Source organism: Felis catus, chromosome A1 (genome assembly GCF_018350175.1).
Source record: "Felis catus isolate Fca126 chromosome A1, F.catus_Fca126_mat1.0, whole genome shotgun sequence".
NCBI lineage: Eukaryota > Metazoa > Chordata > Mammalia > Carnivora > Felidae > Felis > Felis catus.
This window is the reverse complement of record NC_058368.1, coordinates 192,179,207-192,203,941: the sequence shown is the minus strand read 5'-3', so window position 1 is coordinate 192,203,941 and position 24,735 is coordinate 192,179,207. Positions and strand designations below refer to the sequence as shown.

General features: G+C 40.8%; 1 long non-coding RNA gene across 3 annotated transcripts in view; it reads left to right on the top strand.

Moving 5' to 3' along the window:
* Positions 1-24,011, top strand: part of LOC123379777 — a 46,955-nt gene extending 22,944 nt beyond the window's left edge. For 2 of the 3 annotated variants that reach the window (XR_006584654.1, XR_006584656.1), the window contains exons 2-5: positions 7,534-7,663; positions 22,088-22,209; positions 22,408-22,584; positions 23,952-24,011. This is a non-coding gene — a long non-coding RNA (uncharacterized LOC123379777). The remainder of the gene's footprint in view (positions 1-7,533; positions 7,664-22,087; positions 22,210-22,407; positions 22,585-23,951) is intronic. The other variant, XR_006584655.1, reaches the window with a different exon arrangement.
* The last annotated feature ends 724 nt before the right edge of the window (positions 24,012-24,735 follow it).

Below are 24,735 nucleotides of genomic sequence, written 5' to 3'. Positions count from 1 at the left end.
ATGAAGAAACCCACCCAAAGTTCCTGTCAGTGAGTGGCAGGGGTGGGATTTGAACCTTCTGGTTCCAAAGCTCCTTTCTTAAAACAATTGTTTTTATTTATTAAAAATAATAATAATTTCTTAATTTTTAAAATTTTACCATTTTCAAAAAATTTTATTGTGGTAAGAAACACTTAACATGAGATCTGCTCTTTTAACAAAGTTTAAAATGTATAATACAGGGTTGTTCACTATAGGTACAGTGTTGTACAGCAGATTTCTAGAATTAATTTATTTTGCTTGATTGAAACTGTATGCCCATTGATTAGCAGTAACTCCTGGCTTCTCCCTTTTCCCAGCTCCTGGCAGCCATGATTCCACTCTTTGATTCTATGAGTTTGACTATTTTCAGTACCTCATGTAGGTGGAATCATGCAGGATTTGTTTTTTGGTGACTGGCCTATTTCACTTACGATAACCTTTTCAAGTTTCATCCATGTTGTAGCATGTGTCAGAACTTCGTTTTTTAAGGCCAAATATACCATTGTAGGTGTATATCACATCTTCTTTATCCGTGGACATTTAGGTTGTTTCCACATCTTGGTTATTATGAATAATGCTGCAAATGAACATAGGAGTGCTAATATCTCTTTGAGATCCTGACTTCAATTCTTTTGGATAAAAACCCAGAAGTGGGATTGCTGGATCTTTTGGTAGTTCTATTTTTAATATTTTGAGGAAACTCCATACTATTTTCCATAGCAGCTGTACCATTTTGCATTCCCACAAACAGTGTGTAAGTTTCTTATACAATTTCTTCACATCTTCACCAACCCTGTTAGCTTTTTATTTCTTTTGATAGTAACTGTCCTGACAGGTGTAAGCTGATGATATCTCATTGTGGTTTTGATTTGCATTTCCCTGATGATTAGTGACAATGATCATTTTTTCTTTTATCTGTTAGCCATTTGTATGTTTTCTTTGGAGACATGTCTATCTATTCATCCTTACCCCATTTTTTAATTGGCTTAGGTTTTTTTTTTTTTTTTTACACTACTGAGTTTTAGGAATTCTTAATATATTTTGAAGATTAACTCCCTATCACATATCTGGCTTATAACGAATTTTCTCCCATTCCATTGCCTTTTCCACTCTGTTTATTGTTTCCTTTGCTGTTCAGAAGCTTTTTAGTCTTGTCTATTTTTACTTTTATTGCCTATGCTTTTGTGTCATACCCATGAAATCACTGGTAAGACTAATGTAACAAGGTTTTTCTCCTATGTTTTCTTCCAGGAGTTTTACAGTTTCTGGTCTTATGTTTAAGTCTTTAATACATTTTAAATTGACTTTTGTTTGTGATGTAAGGTAAGGGTCCAATTTCATTCTTTTGCATGTGGTTATCCAGTTTTCTTAACAGCCTTTCTCCATTGTGTATTTCTGGCATCGTTGCTGAAAATCATTTGACATGTACATGGATTTATTTCTGGGTTCTCATTTTGTTCCATTGGCCTATAGGTCTATCTTTATTCCAGTTCCATATTGTTTTGATTACAGCAGCTTTGTAATATACTTCAAAATCTGGAATTGTGATGCCTCCAGCTTTGTTATGTTTGTTGATATTGATTTAGCTATTCCTGGTCTTTTGTGGTTCCATATGAATTTTAGAATTGGCTTTCTACTACCATAAAGACTGCCTTTGGGATTTTGGTAGAAATTACATTGAATCTGTAGATTGCTTGGTGTAGTATGGATGCATTATCAACATTAAGTCTTCTTATCCATTAACAGTAGACATATTTCCATTTGTTTGTGTCTTCTTTAATTTCTTTCTTTAGTGTACAAGTCTTTCCTTAGTTAATTCCTATATGTTTTATTCATTTTGGTGCTATTGTAAATAATGAGGCTGTTTCCTTAATTTCCTGTTCAGATAATTTGTTGTTATTGTATACAAACACAAGTATTTTTTTTTTTTTTTGTATCCTTCAGCTTTATTTAATTTGTTTATTGGTTAGGATTGTTCTTTGGTAGCATCTTTAGGGTCTCTATTATGTAGGATTATGTTATTTGCAAACAGGGACAATTTAACTTCCTTCCTTTCCTCTTTGTATGCCTTTTATTTATTTTTCTTGACTAACTGCTATAGCTAGGACTTCTAGCACTATATTGAGTAGAAGGGGTGAGAGTGGGCATCCTTGCTTTGCTCCTGATCTTTGAAGAAAAGCTTTCACTTTTTAACCATTGAATATGATGTTAGCTGTGGGCTTTTCATATATGTTCTTTATTCTGTTGAGGTACTTTCCTTCTATTCCTAGTTAGTTGAGAGTTTTTATCATAAAAGAGTGTTCAATTTTGTCAAATGCTTTTTTCTGCATCTATGGAGATAATCATGTGATTTTTATTCTTTATTCAGTTAATGTGGTATATTGTATTAATTTTTATTTGCATGTTGAATCATCCTTCCATCCCAGGGGTAAATCCCACTTTGTCATGTGTTAGATCCTTCTAATGTGCTTTTAGACTTGGTTTGCTAGGATTGTGTTAAGGATTTTTGCATTTATATTCATCAGAGATACTGGTCTGTAGTTTTCTTGGGGTGTCTTTGGCTGCCTTTGGTATAAGGATAATACCTACATACCTCATTAAATGAGTTAGGAAGTGTTTCCTCAACTTCAGTTTTTTTTTTTTTTTGAAGAGTATAAGGATTGTCATTAATTCTTCTTTAAGTGTTTGGTATAATTCATGAGTGAAGCCGTCTGGTCCTGGGCTTTTGTTTTTTGGGAGGTTTTTAGTTACTGAGTCAATCTCCATAGTATTTATAGGATTGTTCAGACTTTCTATTTCTTTATGGTTTAGTCTTGGTTGGTTGTATGTTTCTAGGAATTTATTCATTTCTTCTGGCTTCATTCCATGGTGGTCAGAAAAGATACTTGGTATGATTTTAATCTTCTTAAATTTAAGACATGTTTGTGACCTAACTTGTGGTCTATCCTACATTGTCAATGATAATTCTTAATAATTAGATTTTCCACTGCGTCTTTAGGGGTCAGACACTGTGATCAATTCTGTAAAGGAAGGGCCCACGAATGGAAAACATGTGGTTCAGGTCTTCAAGGAACATAAAATCACTGGAATAATTGTCAAAAAATCAGATTTTATTACAGTCATCTATATGGCCTTGGGAATGTGACCTGAAATTTTTTTAATTAAGTTTTTAATTTTGATTCCAGTGTTAACATACAGTATTATATTAGTTTCAGGTGTACAATATAGTGATTCAACAATTCTGTATATTACACAGTCCTCATCATGGTAATTGTACTCTTTAGTCCCCATCACCTATTTCACCCATACTCTCTCCCAACTCTCCTTTGGTTACAATCTGTTTGTTTTCTATAGTTAAGAGTTTGCTTCTTGGTTTATGTCTCTTTTTCCTTTGCCTGTTCCCCTCCCTTCCCTTAAATTCTACATAGGAATGAAATCATATGGTATTTGTCTTTCTCTGACTGACTTATTTTGCTTAGCATTATACTGTCTAAATCCAACCATGTTGTTGCAAATGGTAAGATTTCATTATTTTTTATGGCTGAATAATGTTTCATTATCTGTATATACCACATCTTCTTTATTCATTTATCTATTGATGGATACTTGGGCTACTTCTGTAATTTGGCTATTGTATATAATGCCTCAATGAACATAGGGGTGCATGTATCCCTTTGAATTGGTGTTTTTGTATTTTGGGGGTAAATACTCCATAGTGCAATTACTGGATTACAGGGTAGTTCTGTTTTTAGCTTTTTGAAGAAACTCCATACTGTTTTCCAGAGTGGCTACACCAGTTTGCATTCCCACCAGCACTAAGAGATTTCTCCTTTTCTCCACATCCCCACCAACACTTGTTTCCTCTTTATGTGTGTTTTAAGTTTCTATTTAAATTCCCGTTTGCAAACATACAGTGTTGTATTAGTTTCAGGTGTACAATATAGTAATTCAACAGTTCCATACATCACCCTGTGCTCATTATGACAAGTGCACTTTTTAATCCCTATCACCCATTTAACCTATACCCTCCACCCCCCTTCCCTCTGGTAGCCATTCAATTATTCTCTGTGATTAAGAGTCTGTTTCTTGATCTCTCTCTCTCTCTCTCTCTCTCTCTCTCACTCACTCACTCTCATTTTTTCCCCCTTTGCCTGTTTGTTTTGTTTCTTAAATTCTACATTCAAGTGAAATCATATGGTATTTATCTTTGTTAACTGTGTTTTTGATTTTAGACATTATGACAGTTGTGAGGCAATATCTTGAAGTTTTGATTTGCATTTCCCTGATGATGAAGGATGTTGAGCATCTTTTATTGTGTGTGTTGGCCATCTGTATATCTTGTTTGGAGAAATGTCTGTTCATGTCTTATGCCCATTTTTAAATTATATTATTTGTTTTTGTGTGAGTGTATTGAGTTGTATCAATTCTTTATATATTTTGGATACTAACCCTTTATTGAACATGTCATTTGCAAATATCTTCTTCTATTCAATAGGTTGCCTTTTAGTTTTGTTGATTGTTGCCTTCACTGTGCAAAAGCTTTCTATTTTGATGTAGTTCCAATAGTTTATTTTTGCTTTTATTTCCCTTGCTACAGGAGATATACTTAGAAAAATTTTGCTACGTCTGATGAAATTGCTGCCTGTGCTCTCTTCTAGGATTTTTATGATTTCAGGTCTCACATTTAAGTCTCTGATCCATTTTGAGTTTATTTTTGTATATGGTGTAAGAAAGTGGTCCAGTTTCTTTCTTTTGTATGTAGCTGTTCAGTTTTCCCAATACCATTTGTTGAAGAGACTGTCTTTTTTCCACTGGATATTCTTTCCTGCTTTGTTGAAGATTAATTGACCATATAGTAATGGGTTTATTTCAGGTTTTCTGTTCTGTTCTATTGATCTATGTGCCTATTTTTGTGCCAGTACCTTACTGTTTTGATTACTAAAGCTTTGTAGTATAACTTGAAGTCTGCAATTGTGATACCTCCTGTTTTGTTTTCTTTTTCAAGATTGCTTTGGCTATTCAGGGTCTTGGATGTTGGGTGGCCCAGCTTTGCCACTGGCCTTAAGTGTTGCCTGGACAAATCATTTCTCCCCTCCAGAATGTGCGTGCCATGAGGACAGAGATTCTGTTTATTTTGTTCACGAGGTATCCCAAGAACCTACACAGAGGTTAGCAAATAATGATAAGTGTACAACAGCTGATAGTTGACTGACTGATTCTTTGGGCTCTCATTTTTTGCTTCTGAACACAGGGATTGGAACTGGAAGGGTATTGAACTGTTTGATCTCTAAGTGCTTTTCTGAATCTGTAGTTGAATCACTAAAAATAGTGAAATCCAAATGAAGGAGCATAGCCATGTGGTGTTGGAAAGCTTCATTAACACTTGAATACCCAGTAAACAAGTGTCTAATTTTAAATTCTTTAGTTTTTGGCTTTAGCTTTTCAATAGAACATACCTGTCTCACAGATGTTATTTTTCCCATTTGCCCTTTGTGGCATCTCTTGATGAGCTTCCTGAATTTGTTAGAAATAGTTTTGGAATAATAATAGGAAAGGTAAGGAAATAATACACTTACTACCATTATTGCTGTTGGAACAAACAACCTAAAAGATATGGCATTTACAAATGGTAGTTTCCAAGAAAAGTAAAGACAAACATATTTGAATAGATTTATTTCCACAGTACGTGGCTGCAAACTTTGCATTAGCTTGCATGATGATGGAGTGATTATCCTTAACAAGCTTATATGTTGTTCAAAATAACATGATAGGATTTTAAAAAGTGCTGAGAATCTGTAATGTTGCGATTAGTGTATTATGTGTGATCTCATTCAGCATTATTGTAGATATGGTAACTGAGGCTTAAGTGATGTGTTACAGAGGGAATAGTAGAGTGTTGAATTTGTGACATATAGGTAGTACTCAATGGCTATTAATAACTGTTATTATAATCAATAAAGTCATATCTAGTGATTGGCAAAGCTGGGCTACAAACTTGAGTCTGATATTCCGAATCCAATAATGGCATAAAATAATGCTGCATCCTAACACTCTATAGTGAATTAAATATATGTATATTTATTTTATATCTATATCTATATATAAAATTTTCTGTTTTATATTTGGTTTCTAGAGTTTGTTTCTGTTAATAGAGATTTTTTTAAAGCCTCTTTTCCCCTCCCTGACCCCACTGATATAACACAGAAATATCTGTTTTACTTCATGGAATTATGCCTTGTCAGAGAAGAATGAGGTTTTTTTTTTAATTTAAATTTTAATTAGTTAACATACAGTGCAATATTGGTTTCAGGGTTAGAATTCAGTGATTCATCACTTACATTATAACACCCAGTGCTCATCACAAGTGCCCTCCTTAGTACCCATCACCCACCCAGCCCATCTCGCACTCACCTCCCTCTATCAACCCAGTTTGTTCTCCATCATTAAGCGTCTTTTGTGGTTTGTGTTCCTCTCTTCTCTTCCTCTCCTTCCCATTTGTTCATGTGTTTTGTTTCTTAAATTCCTCATATGAGTGAAATCATATGGTTTTGTCTTTCTATGATTGACTAGTTTTGCTTAGCATAATACATTGCAGCTCCATCCACGTGGTTGCAAATGGCAAGATTTCATTCTTTTTGATGGCTGAGTAATATTCCATTGTGTGTGTGTGTGTGTGTGTGTGTGTGTGTGTGTGTGTATCACATTATCACATTTAGAGAAGAATGAGTTTTTAAAGCTCATGTAGTTTAACTTCTTTTTTTTTCTTTTTTAAAAAAATTTTCCTAGAGACAGAGAGAGAGAGAGAGAGAGAGAGCGAGCATGAGCAGGGGAGATGGGCAGAGGGAAAGAGAGAGAGAATCTCAAACACCCTCCACGTTCAGCATGGAGTCTGACATGGGGCTTGATTCCATGACCCTGGGATCATGACCTGAGCCAAAATCAAGAATCAGATGCTCAACCAACTGCCTTACCCAGGAGCCCAGTGGTTTAACCTCTTTTATGTGACGGATGGGGCAACTGAGGTCCAGCTTGCATGACTTACTCTCGGTGTTGTGAAGAGTAGTGCCAGAGCTGGGGATGGGAAGCCAGTTTTCCATGATGCCACTGAGCCTCTCTGAGAGGAGGAAAGAGAGCCTTGGTCTCTGCAGCGTTCCACACTATAGTCCAGCTGGGGGGGGAGGGGGGAAGAACTGCTGGAGGAGGGCTCATTGACCCTTGGCAGGGCTGAAGTAACTGACTCTTGTGTTGTCAGGTGCAGAAAACTAGAGTGAAGTATCAGAGAACACTGTCTGGAAAATGGTTATGGTAGGCAAATTTTGTGCATTTATATAAATACCACCGTTGTTTAGTGACATAAAATTATTAATGCGATAAGCTTCTCTCAAGGTACACATTTGTCAGTTCTAAAAAGTCCTGTAGGACAAAGTATTAGTGTTAGTTTAATCTTTATTTCCTATAGCTGAAATATCTGTTTTTTTTTTTTTTTTTCTCTCTCTGTACATTGTATTACAGCATAATCCAGCACAGAGGAGTGAAAGGAATTCTGGGTTAAATCCCATTATGGCGGTAAGAGAGAACATTATGAAGACAGACATCCCAGGTGGAGACCCAACCCTGCCACTTCCTGGCTGTGTCAAATTGGGTGAGTCATTTAACTTCCCTGAGTCTCTGTTTCCTCCTCTGCAAAACGGGATAATAATGGAATACATTGTGAGGATTAAATAAAATAATACATGTGAAGTTCTTAGCAAGATGCCATGAGGAATAAGCTCTCAGTGAATGTTAGCTCCAGAAGAAAATAAATCCGAACTCTTCGAATGTTGCTGTGGTACATGAGAAAAGTGAATTCGTCTTCGAAGCTCAGGTTTTTCAGGTATAAATAAGAGGGTTTGATAAAGACTCTTGGTGCTTGAATATTCTATGACTTAAGGCTTGCCTTTGTCCCTCATCAGCAATAATCTCTCTTTTGCTAACTCACAGTCCTGCATTTGGGTCCCTGGTACGATACATCTTCCACTCTTTGTCTATAATGCTTTGTCTCTATTTTTATCTGTGCCTCCTTGAGAGCCTGTTAATGCCAGTGATTTGCTCATTGCCAATGCTCAAGAAATGTTTGAGTGGATTGACAAATATTAATCTTTTTGGTCCCACTGCATCTCAGCGACTGGTCAGGTAGGTTTGTTGTGCCTTTCTTTTTTAGTCTTTTATTATGGAAAAATTTGAATATACACATAAGAGATAGACTAATAAAATTGACATCCGTGGACTCATTCCCAGAAACATGAATTACCCACTCATGACTAATCTTGTTTCATCTAGCCCTCATATTTCACCACATCCTTCCAAATTTTTTGAAGTACATTATACACATAATATAAAGTTATCTCGAACAATTGCAGAATGTGCCTCTAAAAGAAGTCTTTCTTCTTAGGCATAACTACTATACCCTTATCACATCTAAAAAATTGACAATAATTCCTTAATATCACCAAATATCCAGTCTGTGTTCACATTTCCCTGATTTCTATTCATGTGTGTATGTATATATATATATGTATATATATGTATATATTTATGTATATGTACATATGTATATATATGTATGTATATGTATATATATGTGTATATATATGGAATATAGACACATTTAAACATGCACATGCCTGTGTATAAATAGGTGTGTGTATATATATTTACAATATTATTATACATTATATATAAAATATAACATTATAATTAGGACAGCCACTCTAACTGCCTTTTGGCTACTATTTGCATGAAATATCTTTTACAGTCCTTTTATTTTCAACCAATTTGTGTTTTTGAATCTGAAGTGAATCTCTTGTAAGCAGCATATAGTTGGATCATTAAAAGAAATCCACTCTGCCGGTCTCTGCCTTTTAGTTGGAGTGTTTAATTGATTTATATTTAATTCAATGACTGAGAAGGTGGGATTTATGTCTGCAATTTCACTATATGTCTTGTGTTTTTTTGTTCCTTTGTTCCTTTGTTATTACCTTTCGTGTTAAATACAGACATTTCCTAGAGTAACTTTTTAGTTCCCTTGTTCTTTATTTTATTATATTTTTGAGTTATTTTCTCAGTGGTTTCCTGGAGATTATAATTAATATCTTAATTTATGACAACCTAGTTTGGATTAATATCAACTTAATTTCAATAGTATACAAAAACTTTGCTCCTTTGTAGCTCCATTCACTCCCTCCTCGTTTGTGCTGTTATTGTCACACAAGTTAAATCCTTATAAATTGTATGCTCAATTACACAGATTTATAATTATTACTTTATGTGGTTGCATTTTAAGTCAGAGAGAAGAAAGAAGAAATTACAAACAAAAAATCCTTTTATCTGTCTTTTATATTTACCTACGGAGTTACTTTTAGTGACGTTCTTTATTTCTTCATGTGACTTTGAGTTGCTGTTGAATCTTTTCGTTTCAGCCCGAAGGATTCCCTTTGGTATTTCTTGTAGAGTGGGTCTGCTAGCAACAGATTCTCTGTTCCTATTTATCAGGGAATGCCTTTATTTTTGAAGGATAGATTTACTGAACATAGAATTCTTGTTTAATGGCCTTCCTTTCGGCACTTTGTATATGTTATCCCGCTGCCTTCTGGCTTCCCTGGTTTCAATCGAGAGGCCAGCTATTAATATGACTGAGAACCTCTTGAGCATGCAAGTTGCTTCCTTCCTATTACTTTCAAAGACTCTTTCTTTATCTTTGGACATTGATTATGATTTGTTTAGATATGGATCTCTCTGAGTTCATCCTATTTGGAATTTGCTGAGACTTTTGGATTTGTAGATTAATATTTTTCATAAAATTTGGGAAGTTTTTGACCATTGTTTTTTCAAATACTCTTTCTGCCTCTGTTTCTTTCCCATTATGCATGTACTGGTATGTTTGATGGAGTACCAGGGTTCTCTGAGTTTTTATTTTTCTTTGTCTTTTTTTTTTCTCTCCATTGTTCAGACTGGATAATCTCAATTACCTATCTTCAAGTTCACTGATTATGTCTTTTGGCAGCTTGCATTTGCTGTTGAGTCCTCTAGTAAATTTCTCATTTAAATTATTGTATTTTTTTAACCCCAGAATTTATACTTGATTCTCTTAAAAAATAATCTCTATCTCTTTATCAATATTATTTATTAGGTAAGATGTCATCTCACTTTCCTTTCCTTATTATTTAAATGTAATTTACTTTAGTTGTTTGAATATGTTTAGAATACCTGGTTTGAAGTTTTTATCTAGTAAATCCAATATCTGGGCTTCCTTGGACAGTTTTTATTGATTTTCTCCCCCTATGTTAGGGCCATATTTTCTTACTTATTTACATGTTTCATAATTTTTTTGTTGTTGAAAACAGGACAGTTAAAATCAGATTCTCTTTCCTTCCCATAGGAAGATTTGTTATTGCTGCCGTTTGTTGTTTGTTTAGTATATTTGGGGAGAGAACTAATTCTGTACACTTTGTATTCTTTGTCATGTTTGGCCACTGATGTTTCTGTTTGATTAGCTTAGTGGTCAGCTAATAATCGGATAGAGATCTTCTTAAATTTCTGGAACCAATAAGTTGCCCAGTCTTTGCTGAGGGTCTCTGTGTTTGTGTCGGGGCACATGTTCAGTCCTGAGCCAGGAAGTTTAAAGCTTTCCTTAGCCTTATCTTCCTGCTTGAGTAGAGCCTCAGTATTAGCCAGAGATGAGAACCTAGGACATTTTCAGGTCTTTTTTCAGCACACACACAACTCTGTAAATTTGCAGCAATGTTTTAGAGCTCTTCAAAGCCAATTATGGACATCTCATTTCTTATTTTTCCCTTTTAAGCTTTTGGTTAGCTTATTGTTTGCCTTAAACATTATCTATACTCTCCCACCTCCCCCACCTCAACAGCTGTGATGTTAAACAACTGTGTTCAACAGATGCCCCTGGGGAAAAGTCAAGCTCCAAGTCAGATCAAAGAAAGACATGCTCCTACTTTCAAGTGGAGTCTTCCAAGGAACCAGAAGATAGGTCAAATAGTGATAATTCTCTGAAAATGAGACTTTGAAGGAGCTCCAACTCCATGCTACCCTCTTCTGTGGCTGCTAGGTTGCTGCTTTCACCACTGTTTTTTAGGCATTGCTGAGCTGGGCAGAGGGGATGGGGCAAGGGCAAGTTAAAATACCACAAAGCTCACTGTTCTTAATGAGATTCAATCATTTATCCCGAATAAATCTTCCCTAGATTGCTGTAAGCCTTTGGCTAATTTGCAGGTGATTTTGACAATTTTGCCACTGTTCTTTCTCACTGCTTTTATGGAGAAAATTTGCGGAGGTTCTCATTCTGCTACTCACTGACATCAGTTCCTTAAGTTTATTTTCATCTGTACACCCCTCCATTATCACATTTTTTTCTTTGCAATGTTTTGTTGATGAAACCAGGTTATTTTCTGGTATCCACTCTGGATTTTGCTGATTGTGTCCCTGTGGCATCATTTAACATGTTCTTCTGTCCCTGTATTTCCTGTGAATCAAGAGTAGGAGGCACGATTACATTCATATTTGTCTTGCTTTTGCAAGACTCTCATAGGTGCTGTGTTCTTCTGTTGGGAGGAAAGTAAGTGTGGTTTCTTTCTTTCTTTTTCTCTCTTTCTTTCTTTCTTTCTTTCTTTCTTTCTTTCTTTCTTTCTTTCATGTTTATTTATTTTTGAGACAGAGAGAGACAGAGCATGAATGGGGGAGGGTCAGAGAGAGAGGGAGACACAGAATCTGAAGCAGGCTCCAGACTCTGAGCTGTCAGCACAGAGCTCGACGTGGGGCTTGAACTCACAGGGTGTGAGATCATGACCTGAGCCAAAGTCGGAAGCTCAACTGACTGAGCCACCCAGGCGCCCCTCTTTCTTTCTTTGTTTCTCTATGATTTCAGTAGACATTGAAAATCATTGCAAAGATCCATAATTCATTAGGGAGAGCAAAATGGTGATATTCCAATTCCAAATTTCTCCACAGTTTAGTAACTGAAATTCTTGTTTAATGAAAATGTTCCTTCATCAACTATTCAATATACTGACATACAGCTTATAAAGGAAAGGCATGTTAAGTTGTTATTTTTACACACTGAAAATATGGATTCATGAAGATGAGTTAATCATGTAAGCACTGGGCACAGTATCTAGAATAAATGTCATGTAGGGTGGTAAAATTATTATGATTATGTTGGGAGGTGAAATATCTTTTTAGTTGGTGCTATTGTTCCTCATCTTACTTTAGGGAAATATGCTGGATAACCATTTGACAGGAGACATGAGATTCTAAGGTTATCGGTCACCGAAGAAGATGCATAAACTGTTTTACATTTAGATTTAATAGGAATGGGTGGGGGTGAGATTTCAGAGGCCATCACAGTTTGGATTAGGGTTAGCAGCAAGTAATAGAAAATAAAAATAATAGCCATTTAAACAAGGTAGAAAGGTATTTCTCTCATGTGTAAATGGTTGCAGTTAGGTGGTATGGTCAGATATCTATGCTCCTTCCATCTTGTTTCAGGATCGCCTCTTGTTCCCAGTGACTCTTGGAGTTCCAGTCATGATACCCACACTCTAGCCAGCAGGAAGTAGAAAGGGCAGAGGAGAACGCATCTCTCCCAATATGGATATTCCTCAGGGACCATGAACAAACTATTTCCTCTTATATCTCATTGGCCAGAGCGAAGATGGCTGCACCCCATTGCCAGGGAGGCTGGAAAGTGTGTCCTTACTTAGATTATGTGCCCAGGTAAAAACCAGGGGTTCTGGAAGTGAGGAGGGAGAGAGAACAAGTATTGAGAACAGCTAGTCATCTCTTCCACAAAGGGGGAGGAGGAAAGGAAGCCAAGAGATGGCATAAAGCTGGAGTGAGTGAGTTGGAATTTTCTTGAAGTGGAGTACACAAGGGTTTTTAAGAACAAAGACGTTGTCTTAATTTGTACTCCCCTAGAAAGAGGCCTTGAGGCAATAGTTTGAAGGCGTGTAGTTTATTTAGGAGGTGATTCTAGGAAGCACCAGTAGGGGAGTGGGGAAGTGAGACAATAAAGGGAGGGCAAAAATAAGCTGTGTTTTTCTAAGTTAAAACTTTACATTAAAATTTTTTTTGAATTTCAGCTTTCTTGAGGTATAATTAACACATAAAGTTGTAAGATATTGTAGGTGTATGTTGTGATGATTTGATATACATGTACATTGTGAAAGGTTCTCCGTATCTAGTTCATGAACACATCTATCATCTCACATATTTGCATAATCGTTCAAGAGCTGGAATACTAGGAAGTGGGAATCATTGGGGCCAGGTGATAAGTCTGCCTACCTCAGATGCTGCTGCTGTTGCTGCTGATGGTGTGTGTGTGTGTGTGTGTGTGTGTGTGTGTGTGTGTGTGTGCATTGAGGCAATCTTATTTATTCAAAAATATTTGATGCAGAATGATAATGCACTACTCCAGGCACTGAGGATACAGCAGTGAGGAAAAAAAAGGGCAAAATGCCTGCCCTAACCGAGCTTACATTCTGACTTCTCGGGATGACAAGTACGGAGAGATCCCAGCTGACATGTGAGCCACTGTTAGCTCTGAGATGTTGATTGTACTCTTCTGTAACTGGAAACATGCCGGATGTGATGTAAGATCGAAGCATGTCTTTCTAGGCAGGTGGTCAGAGGGGGAATTGGATGGAGGTTGTTGAAAGGTACACATTCTTGGCTATAAGATAAATAAGTAGTAGTACAACATGATGGTTATGGTCAACACTCTGTGGGTGTACTTGAAAGTTGTTAGAGTAAATCCTAGGAGTTCTTGACACAAGGGAAAAAGCATTTTGCTCTCTCTCTCTCTCTCTCGCTCTCGCTCTTGCCCTTTTTGTGTCTATAGGGGGTGATGGATGTTAACTAAACTTATCAACGTAATCATTTCACAATATATGTAAGTCAAATCAGTATGCTGCACACCTTAAACATATCCTGTGCTGCATGTCAATTATATCTCAATAAAAACTGGAAAGAAAATAAAAAAGACAATCAGGAAAAAAATAGAGCGTATCTTTCTGTTTCTCTGACCTGTCTACGAGGATTTATTTCTCCATAGAGGAGTAGATAGTATTTGGCTGTTTTTGTTTTCTTGTGCGGAGAACCTTGAGAATTCAGGATAGACAAATGGAGAGACTGCTCACCCTGAAGCTGTGTGAGAGCCAAGCAGGAAGCAGGAAATGGAAAGTGTGAGGTGATTCTTGGCAGCAGGGACGATGGCAGACAAAGGATTTCAAAGAGGTTTCCCCAAATTTATCATAAATCTCCACCTTTAGGGGCTTTAAGGCAGACATTTCCTATTGTTCCTTCAAGAAGCATTTGAAGCCTAAACTTTGATACCTCTTGCCAATTCTCTCTGCACATCTTAGATTTCTGTTTTTAAAAATCTCTAGCCACGATGATGGGATATGGATTTGTCAGCGCCTTTGTTCCAGAGCTCTGTGAACTTGCTGGACTGGGTGGCATCTGAGGTGTTCCGGGGTTAAGCCTCTTGTCTTAGGTTTCTGAAAATGGTTCCAAGAAGTCTGCAGCTGGGTTAGGAGATAATTCAGGGGTGGCGGGGTAGGCAGGGGGTGGGGGGGGAGGTGAGGAAGCCAAGTTCCAGCCAGATCAGGCGGGGCCGCTGCCAGGCACATAATGAAGATGAAGACCTGTCGGTGGCTTTGCCCTTTCCTCTTTCACTGCCACTTTTATTCTCTTAAACACAAGTCAAGGGAAGCCAGCCTGCAGCTAAGAGGGTGGAATTTGGAACATGACCATTCTGCCTTTGCTGGTTATGTGAACCAGGACTAGCTGTGTGAACCAGCTCTATCTTTCTTTCTTTTTTTTTTAAACAGTTGTATCTTTTGGAACCTCATTTTTGTCACTTATTAAAATGGGACTGTCATCTCTACCTACTAGGGTTCTTTAACATAATATGCAAACAGGGGCACCTGGGTGGCTCAGTCAGTTAAGCATCCAGCATCAGCTCAGGTCCTGATCTCACAGTCCGTGAGTTCGAGCCCCACATCTGGCTCTGTGCTGACGGCTCAGAGCCTGGAGCCTGTTTTGGATTCTGTGTCCCCGTCTCTCTCTGCTCCTCCCCTGCTCATTCTCTGTCTCTCTCTCAAAAATAAATAAAAATAAAAATAAATCTTTAAAATAATATGCAAACGTGTTTAGCACATTGCCCATGCTTGATAAATGGCATCGGTTTCTAGGCAGGACAGTATGAGGATCCCAGCTTTACAGACGAGCATGCTGAGTTGCACACAGTGGTTCTGTGCTCTCTACCTTCCCACATTTGCCTCTTAGAATCCCATGTCCTCTCCAGGCTCAGCAGGGCTTAAAGCCTTGGCCATGCTTGCATGCTTTGCTCACCACCCTGAGCCGGGAGGGGCTGTTGGCAGAGAGATCCAGACTCCTGCCCACCAGAGCTGCTTCCAGCTCTCCTGGATCTTCAAGGAGCAGACTGGGTCAGAACTGAAAGGGAACCTGAATGGGGCTCCCAGGGAGGCATCCAGTGGGTAAGTGCTGACCTGCTGGTGGAAAGCATTCCAAATGATTCTCTGGAATTTCTTAAGAGCATTCATATGCAATCCAGGGCAGGTGGAAATGCATCCCTGCTGCTCTTGGGAGGGCACATTTGGCAGGCTCTTGTCCAATTAAAGTATTACAGAGCCCAGCTATTCCTCAAGGTTATTTCAGAAGAGGGAGGGGTTGATTTTTGTCTCTTTGTAGGGTGGAAATGAAGCAGAGGCCAGCACCTGACAAAGAACAACAGGATGCCTGAGTCTGTGCTCATGTAGCTGGCCTGAATTCTGTGTGTGTGTGTGTGTGTGTGTGTGTGTGTGTGTGTGTGTGCATGCACACATGTGCACACACCTTCCCTCAGTGTCTGTGTTTGTTCTGGATCTTTCTCTCTCTCTTATCTCTTAGTGGCTCTGAAGATTCAGACTACCTAGGTGTGAATCCTGCATGTCCTTGAGCAACTGGAGATGATAATTGTACCTGCCTCATTGACAGCAGGTGCATGTAAAACTCTTAGCAGGGTCCCTGGCACATAGTAGATATTCAATAAACTGTGTATGTTTTCTGATAACTTTTCTTTCTGTGTGAACATTTCCCTATAATGGGGCAAGTGTAGGGGCTACACTACAGGTCCTGTGTTGCAGATAAACAAGTTTTTGTAGGTCAGATCCGAGGGATCAGGAATGGGTCTGTTGTGTATACCGCCATCTCTCCAGCACCAAGGGCAGCCCCTGGCTCAGCTTAGGCACTCAGCCAATAGTTGGTTGAGTAATTCTGACTGGAGCTAACTTAAGTAGAAAAGGGCAATTAATGTAAAGGCGCCAAATGTCACATGGAACCCACGGGTGGGCATGAGGAAGGTCTCAGGAAGAGATAAAATCGGGGTCTTGAATGCCACCTGGTCAGGCTTGTCCGCTTTCCACCTGGGCATGGTTACTTTGTTCTTTTTTCTGCTGTGGGTTAGTTTCTTCTCCTCAGGCTATCTGGTGAATTTGGGCTACCTCATAATTATCAGTCTAGCTAATTTCAGATATTGACTAGATGCCTCTGAATCTTGATTTCACATTCCCAGGAGTGAATCTGATTGGCCTGGGCCAGGTCTGGTCATTCCTGGTCTAATAAGAAATGGTGGTGAGTAGTGCCAGATGGCTCCCACCCTGTCCCATGGACTGGGGTTCTTTTCTAGATGAGATAACTCTTGAGAGCTGGCAGATGACTGGTTCAGTGGCTGCCTTGCCCTGCTGAGTCTGGAAGAAGGGACCAGTCCACAGAAGGGATGAGAGTGAGCTGGGGGCACAATCTTAAACTCCAGAGCATGGGTAGGAGGAAATGTGTATGTAGAATTTAGAGGACAAATAGCTTCCCTGGTCCTGGCCGGGTGGTTTGTATGGAGTGGTATTTGGGGGGATAGAGGAGAAACTCTTCCCATTGAGGCCTGAAATTCCCTGGGCACCAGCCTTAAAACATTTGCCATTCTAATGGCAATGATGAGTATTAATAAATGTAAGACGTGTTCTTGAGCAAGTGTGCCAAAGATCCTTGCATTCTGTCCTATAAGATAGCTGTAAGTGTACCCTAGGGAGAATGAGTTACAGACGCAAATCCCTCTTACTTTACTGTTCCTCTTGGCCCTTGTATTGAACTGTGTTTTTCATTAATCCACTGGTTCTCAGAGAATGGTCTCCCACTGACCACATCAGAATTACCTGGGAACTTGTTAGAAATACAGATTCATGGTCCCTACCCCAGACCTACAGAAGCTTTCCCAGGAGTCCCATGCGTGTTGAGGTTGGGAAAACCATTGCCTTTATCTGTTTAGGGAGAGGCGTGTCCCTTGGTTCAAAGCTTCATAGGATATATCTCTCTGAAGCCTTTTCTGAGCCAGGCTTTTGAGATTAAGCCCTGAGGAGGCTTTGAGTAGATATTGCCATTAGTTCCAACGATTGCTTCTCTCAGCCTTGGGAAAAGTTACAATTCCTGAAGAGTCGTTGGCCTGCAAACTCCTTTTAGAGTCTCAGCTAAAGAAGTTGACATTGCTCTCTGTCTGATCTTTCAGAAGAATAAGTGATGTCAGCATGAGGTTCATGCTGAGACAGTGGACATTTTCCACCTTTAGGCAGAGGTGGTGTGTAAAGCACTCTGAATTGAATTACAATGGGTCACTGCCAAGTTTCAGCCTTTATTTGTAAGTGGAGGGGGAGGAAAAAGGCTGATTCAGTACCTGTGTCCCTTTATCTCACTGACTTCCCACAATGGCCCACGAAGGGAGATAGGATGATAGCTCATCCTTGAAGAAAAGTGGAATTATTTGACCACTGCTAGCAAGTGCTAAAACGGGGATTCAGACCTAGACAATCGTATGTCAATCACCAAACCTTTAACTCCAATGCTACCACATTTCCACGTGGCACTTAGCCGCTTCCTTTTTCCCCTTCTCTTTTCCCTCCTCCCCATCCCCACAGCCTGCCTGTCCCTGCCCAGCACTGAGCTTCCTCACCTCAGGGGAGGAGGGTGAGGCGGAGCTTCTAGGTTTTTGTGCTGCCCTCCACTGACTTAGGGGAGTGTGGGAAGACAGATGGATTTACATCTGCCCCCAGCAGCCCTATCCAGACTGGAAAGATGTCCTGTGGCATGGAGAAGCGATAAGAGCAGTGTGCTCTGTGGGTCTGGGAAAGAGACGTCCTGCCCCCTGCCCCCTGGGCTCAGTGCCAGGAAGGGAGGAGCAGGGGAGCCACTGGGGCAGCTAGGCTTGTTGGAGAGGCAGGGCAGGCCATGCAGAGAGGGCCCCACTGGGAAGCAAGGGGGAGGTTGCAGGGCCTGAAGAAGCTGAGTGCGAAGCCCCAGGCATCTTGAGGAATCCTGTGTAGACCTGATCCCACTCCCAGCACCTTGGCCCACGGAGACCCCACCCGTGAACTTTGGCATGATCCTGGTGTTATTTGTGGGTAAACCGTGCGTATTGGGAGTGATGGTGGAGATAGAGCCAGGGGTACTGTGTTGACGGAAAATAAGTTTCTGTTATCTTGGCAAAGTAAGAACTCAAAATGCAAGTTTAGCTGAGTTATAAAAATAAAAGAGGGGCACCTGGGTGGCTCAGTAAGTTAAGCCTCTGACTTTGGCTCAGGTCATGATCTCAGTTTGTGAGTTGGAGCCTCGAGTCGGGCTCTGTGCTGACAGCTCAGAGCCTGGAACCTGCTTCTGATTCTGTGTCTCCCTCTCTCTCTGCCCCTCCCCCACTCCTGCTCTGTCTCTCTCTGTCTCAGAAGTAAATAAACGTTAAAAAAATAATAAAAAAAATTGTGTTTCTTGCACACATGAGTGCATGAACTGGGAATCATAGCCTCTACACATACTCGGCTCAGTTTCTTCTCTCAATGACCCCTGAGGTAAGCAGGGCTCTCTAGGGCCCCTTTTGTCACTAGTCATTGTGCAGCATTTAGCTATGAAATCCATCACAGGCGTCCTCCCTTTGCAAAACGGTATTTCTCTAATGGTTTGGGCGCCTGACATTCACCCGTCTGCCACTAGGTGGGGTTATAAATCGCAGGATGTTTGGGGTCTTGCAGGGGAGTGTTGGAGATTGTGGGATAAGCCTATTAAAATGACAAGAAGTGAGGGTGACTCACTCCTACTTGGTGGTCAGAAATAGCCCTCTCTTCTTCCCCGGTCGGAGCATTTAGTGCTCTTTATTTTGCTAAACTGGGTTTTCAAAATTACAAAAATAATGAATGTTAGTTTACAAACAGTTCAGAAGTTTGTCAGTTTAAACCATCCTTGTTCTACTCTTCAGAGAGATCCACTGACAACAGTTTGGTCTGTTTCCTTGTTTGTTTTTTTTCCCCTTTGAGTTTACTATGTACACATTCATTGTACATACATGCCTGTGTAGGTATATCCACATATCTTCGTACACAGATATGTCCAGTGTATACATTGTTTTCCAAATTGCTTGTTTTCACTTAGCATATATATATATATTTATATTTTTTTAATTTTATTTATTTATTTTTGAGAGAGTGAGAGAGAGAGAGCAGGAGTGAGTGAAGTGCAGAGGGTAGAGGGAAGGACAGAGGGAGAGTGTGGAGCCCGGAGTGGGGCTTGTGTTCACCCGACACCAGGCTCGAACACACAGACTGTGAGATCATGACCTGAGCCAAAGTCGAATGCTTACCTGACTGAGTCACCCAGGTGCCCTCACTTAGCCTATTTTATAAACATTTTCTCAAGTCAATACAGATAGATGCCTCATATTTATTGACTCCCTAGCAATCAATGGTATAAACGTACCATAATATTTTAAACCATCATCCTCCTCTTTTGTTTTCTTCCTCTCTCCCTGCCCTTCCTTCTTCTTTTTTTTTTTTTGCTATTACTGACAATGTTGAAACGAATATTTTTATACTGATAACTTTCTGCCCTTGCATTAGTATCTGCTGTTTTAGTGTAGTTTGCTTTGTTTTGCATCTGCTGGGGTCCTCAGCTATTCACATCTAAAATTTCCATAGCCACTGCCAGAATTGCTCTTCATAAAGGTTGTACTATTTTAAACTCCCACCAACAGGGTTACAAAGAGCAATGTTTCTAAATCCTGCCCTGTACTTACCTGTTTAATAAGCCTATGAAACATGTAAGACGCCCTGAGGACAGGGATCTTGCCAGCCTGGTTCTCAGCACTTAGCACAGCACCTCCCCACTGCAGGTGCTCCGTGGGCATCTGCATAAGTGAAAGAGGTGTAGAGGAGACACCTGCCAAGAGCTCAGTCTTGAAATTATGCTTGGGAGGGTTGCCTGGGGGGCTCAGTCAGTCAAGGGTCTGATTTTGGCTCAGGTCATGATCTCACGGTTTGTGGGTTTGAGCCCCACGTCAGGCTCTGAGCTGACAGCTCGGAGCCTGCTTGGGATTCTCTCCCTCTCTCTCTTCCCCTCCCTCAGCCTCACTATCTCTCTCTCTCTCTCTCTCTCTCTCTCTCTCTGTCTCAAAACAAAAAGAATAAAACTTAAAAAAATATGCTTGGGAAGATTTTAAAACAAGAAATTTAACTGACAAGAAAAATATTCCATTTTGCAGGATGATAATTCCCTAAGTTCACTTGGGATGGTGAAATTAAAAAAAAATCTGTTGTTTTATTTCAAAATTTTCATCTGTTGCTTTGGCTTGATAGTAATACAAAGAGTAGGGAAAAAAAACCCCAACTTTGGCTTCTCCAGGTGTGTTCGATGTGGATAATAAATTTGCAAGAGGTGCAGACATGAGCTTCCTCTGGGAGACCGGCCATTCCTGCTGTGATGCCCAGGCAATCCCCCCAGTGCAGGACCTGGATCGCTTGTCCTACTAAGTATAAGGCACACTGCCAAGGCATGGCTGAGAGGCAGCGAGTGGGGCCATTTTGTGGCAGAGAGGGCCTGGCTTATGTCCTGCCCGGTTTGCTCTGTGACCTTGGGCAAGTCACTGTGCCGCCGTGGGCCTCAGTGCCCTTGCTTCGAGAGGCAGTGCCTGCCTCTCGGCTGGTTGTGGGCCCCAGAAGCAGGTCGTAAATTACAGTGCTATGCAAATGTGAAATGTTAGGTGCAGACTCGCTTGCTGGCCTCTTGGGAAGACTAGACATAAGCAGGTAAGAAGTTCGGTGGGAAAAGCGAGAGTTATCTGATTCTGAAGGAGAACAGTGCGCCATGGGCCACTAGAGAGAACATGTTAGGTGACCAGAAGGAGAGATTGAGAGGAGACTGAGGGCAGGGTGGGCACTCTCTCCTCCGGGGGAGAGAGGAATGCAGCCCAGCCTTTCAGGGACACAAAGGACCTTCCTTCCCTGCATCTCACAGGGACCTGTCTCCTTGGGGCTGCTTTGGCTTGATTTGCTGTGCTGTTAACCTTTGCTCAGCCCCAGGCTGTGTTTAACCTGGGGCCACGGGCAGGGGGAGAAGGTCACAACAAATTCAGTGGGAGGCATTTTAAGTACCTCAAAGCCATAAATCCTCATGTACCTCGAGCCTGCCCAGGCTTCCCCAAACCTGGGAATTCAATTTTGTGCAGTGCACACAGTTTGCCAAGCACGCTAAGTCACCGGGAGAACAGCTTGATGTATTGCTGTGGGGAAAAAAATGGCCGTGTCCCTTTCTTCATTCAAATTAACACCTTTTCATACCGGGCTGACAGGTGACTGATCACCTGAGAATACATCCTGGCTTCAAGTGATTCGATAGCTCTTCCTTCTCTGTTTCCCCGTCTTTATTTTCACGCCTTAAAAAAGTCAGGAGAAAACATTATTATTATTATTGCTATAGAATCAGGACCTGATTCATAAGCCCTAAGCCCTGGGGCCTGGCATATGGTAGGCATTAATAAATGATGAACAAATAAATGACTAGATTTGGTTGATGTCTGCAGAATGCCCTTTTTCCTTCCCAGAGGGTCAGAGGAAGCTTTTGCTTTGTTTTCTGTTTTGTTTTGTTTTCTTTTTTTTTGATTCTTTTTTTTTTTTTTTTTTTTTGCATGATGGACACCGCATGTCAGTGCGTGGGTGCCCTGCTCAGACGCCCCTCAGAGGAGGTAGAGGACTTGTCCCAGCTGTTGGCAGTGCTGGCGGCCCCTTGAGGGACTGACTGCCTGAGTTGTGAGGAGTCCTCTTGCCCAAGGTGAGGCCTTCCTTGGGGTGACCCATATCCAGCGATTGATCCACATGGGGTTATAAAGGCCCAGTCTTCCCAGCCCAACCGGGGACAGTTCTGAAGGGTCAGTTTAGCTCTGCATCTCTCCCCGTGGGGCTGGCTGTTGTTGGGCCACATCACAGCTCCTCCGTCTCTCCCTTCCCACCCCTCCCTTCCCTTCTACAGATGTCGACCTCAGGAGCACTCCTCGATAAACCTCCTGCGCTTGAAACTCCATTTTGAAGTCTGCTTCCTGTGGAGCCCAACCTGTGACGCTTTGTTCTGTTTTTAAATAGATTCTACTCTGACCTTCCTCCTCACTGGCAATAATGCCAGTCGCCATTTATCAAGTGCCCATATGAGGTAGGTCCCGCTGCCTCCTTTCACCCAGTCTTCCTGAGAGCCCAAGGGGACAGGCCCTGCTAGAATCTGCGTGTTACAGGCAGGGAAGTGAGGCTGGGGGGCTCAGTGACTCACCCAAGGTCACAGCTAGTAAGCCAGTAAGTGCTGGAGCCAGAACTTGAACCCAGTTGGATCCTAGAGCCCCTGCTCTTAACTAGCCTGCTGTCCTTCTAGCGCCCCTGCTGGTAACTTTAGATGAATGTGGGGAGAGGAGTCATTTCCTAAAAGGCAAACATTTCCTAAAAGGTTATGGAGGACTCAAATGCTTTTTGTTAAAGGGGTTCTAGAGTCAAATAGGGAGGAAGTATTTCATGTTGAGGGCGCTCTGTGCAGTTCACCAAGTGCATTAGTGTCGTAGAAGCTTCCAAGAAGTCCTACCGTAGGGACACCTGGTGATGTTTTCCAAATTTACTTGATCACAAAAAACCACGGTGTTCTGGGTTGGGGGGGGGGGGAAGGAAACACTGGCCTAGACCTGAATTGCTTGTTTTGCTTTATGGGGGATTGGTTAATGTTTGCTGGGTTACCTTTTCTGGTCCTGTCTAATCATTATGCTACTAAACGAATTGTTTCAAAGCTGTAAAGTAGAAGTAACTCGTTACCTCATGAAACCCACATTGTCATCAGTTGAGGAACGAGATACAAAACCTTTGAAAATCGTTAGTTACTGTACAGATGCCAGGAGTTTTAAAGATGTTAATATTTTCAGATCCAGAAACGTTAGGTGGTTGGTCTATCGAAAGCCATCCCTCATACAAGTTCTAGCTTTGGAAAAACTTCTGAGGGGGAGTCTGGTCTACACATATGTGTATTTTTTTTTAACGTTTATTTATTTTTGAGACAGAGAGAGACAGAGCATGAACGGGGGAGGGTCAGAGAGAGGGAGACCCAGAATCTGAAACAGGCTCCAGGCTCTGAGCTGTCAGCACAGAGCCCGACACGGGACTCGAACTCACAAACCGCGAGATCATGACCTGAGCGGAAGTCGGATGCTTTACCGACTGAGCCACCCAGGCGCCCCTACACATATGTGTATTAAGAACTGTTTGAAAGAATTATAATTAGAATACATATGATGGATGCATTAAAGTTAGGTCATTGTTAAAATGGGAAATACTTATTCTTCAAATAATTTTCGGCATGCTTTGTGTGCCTATGCAAATGTTCCTGGGAACATGAGCAAGTTTTCATTATGGACTTGTACATTACTGTATATAGCAAAGAGGGCAGACATATGCCATATATTTTCCTTCTCCACCCGGCCATACCTGTGGCAAGACTTTGCTAATCAATAATTACACTTTTTTTTTCTTTTTTCCTCTTTTTAGAGAGAAGGTGTATGAATGCGGGAGAGAGGCAGAGGGAAAGAGAGAGAGAGAACCCTAATCAGGCTCCACACCCAGCGCTGAGCCCGATGCGGGGCTCAGTCCCAGGACCATGGGATCATGACCTGAGCTGAAATCAAGAGGTGGACACTTAACCAACTGAGCTATCTGGTGCCCCAGTTTACACTCTTTTTTTTTAAGTTTATTTATTTATTTTGAGAGAGAGTGCAAGCAGGGAGGGAGAGAGAGAGAGATGGAGAGAGAGAGATGGAGAGAGAGAGAGAGAGAGAGAGAGAGAGAGAGAGAGAATGCTTGAGGGGCAGAGAAAGAGAGGGAGAATCCCAAGCAGGCTCCACACCATCAGGACAGAGCCCAGCGCAGGGCTCTAACTCACAAACCGTGAAATCATGTCCTGAGCTGAAACCAAGAGAACCAAGAGTTGAACTCTTAACTGGCTGAGCCACACAGGTGCCCCTAATTTAGACTCTTAACCACTGAGCCCAGATGCAGGCTGAGAGTTGTTGCTGTGGCCCTCTAGGGCAGCCACTACTAACTGATCAGTGGCAGGTGACGTGAAACCTATGTCTACAGAAACATGATCTATAGAGTCTAGACCTGCATACATAAAGAGCATGCGCCAGGTGAGAATGTGAAAGGTGCCAGTATAATTGTAGTCAGAACATACAGTACACATGTCTGGGCTAGGGTAGTCAGGGAGGGCTTCCTGGAAGAGGCAGCAATTAAACTGGGTCGTGAAGGATGGCAGGGAGATGGATGGTGATGAGGA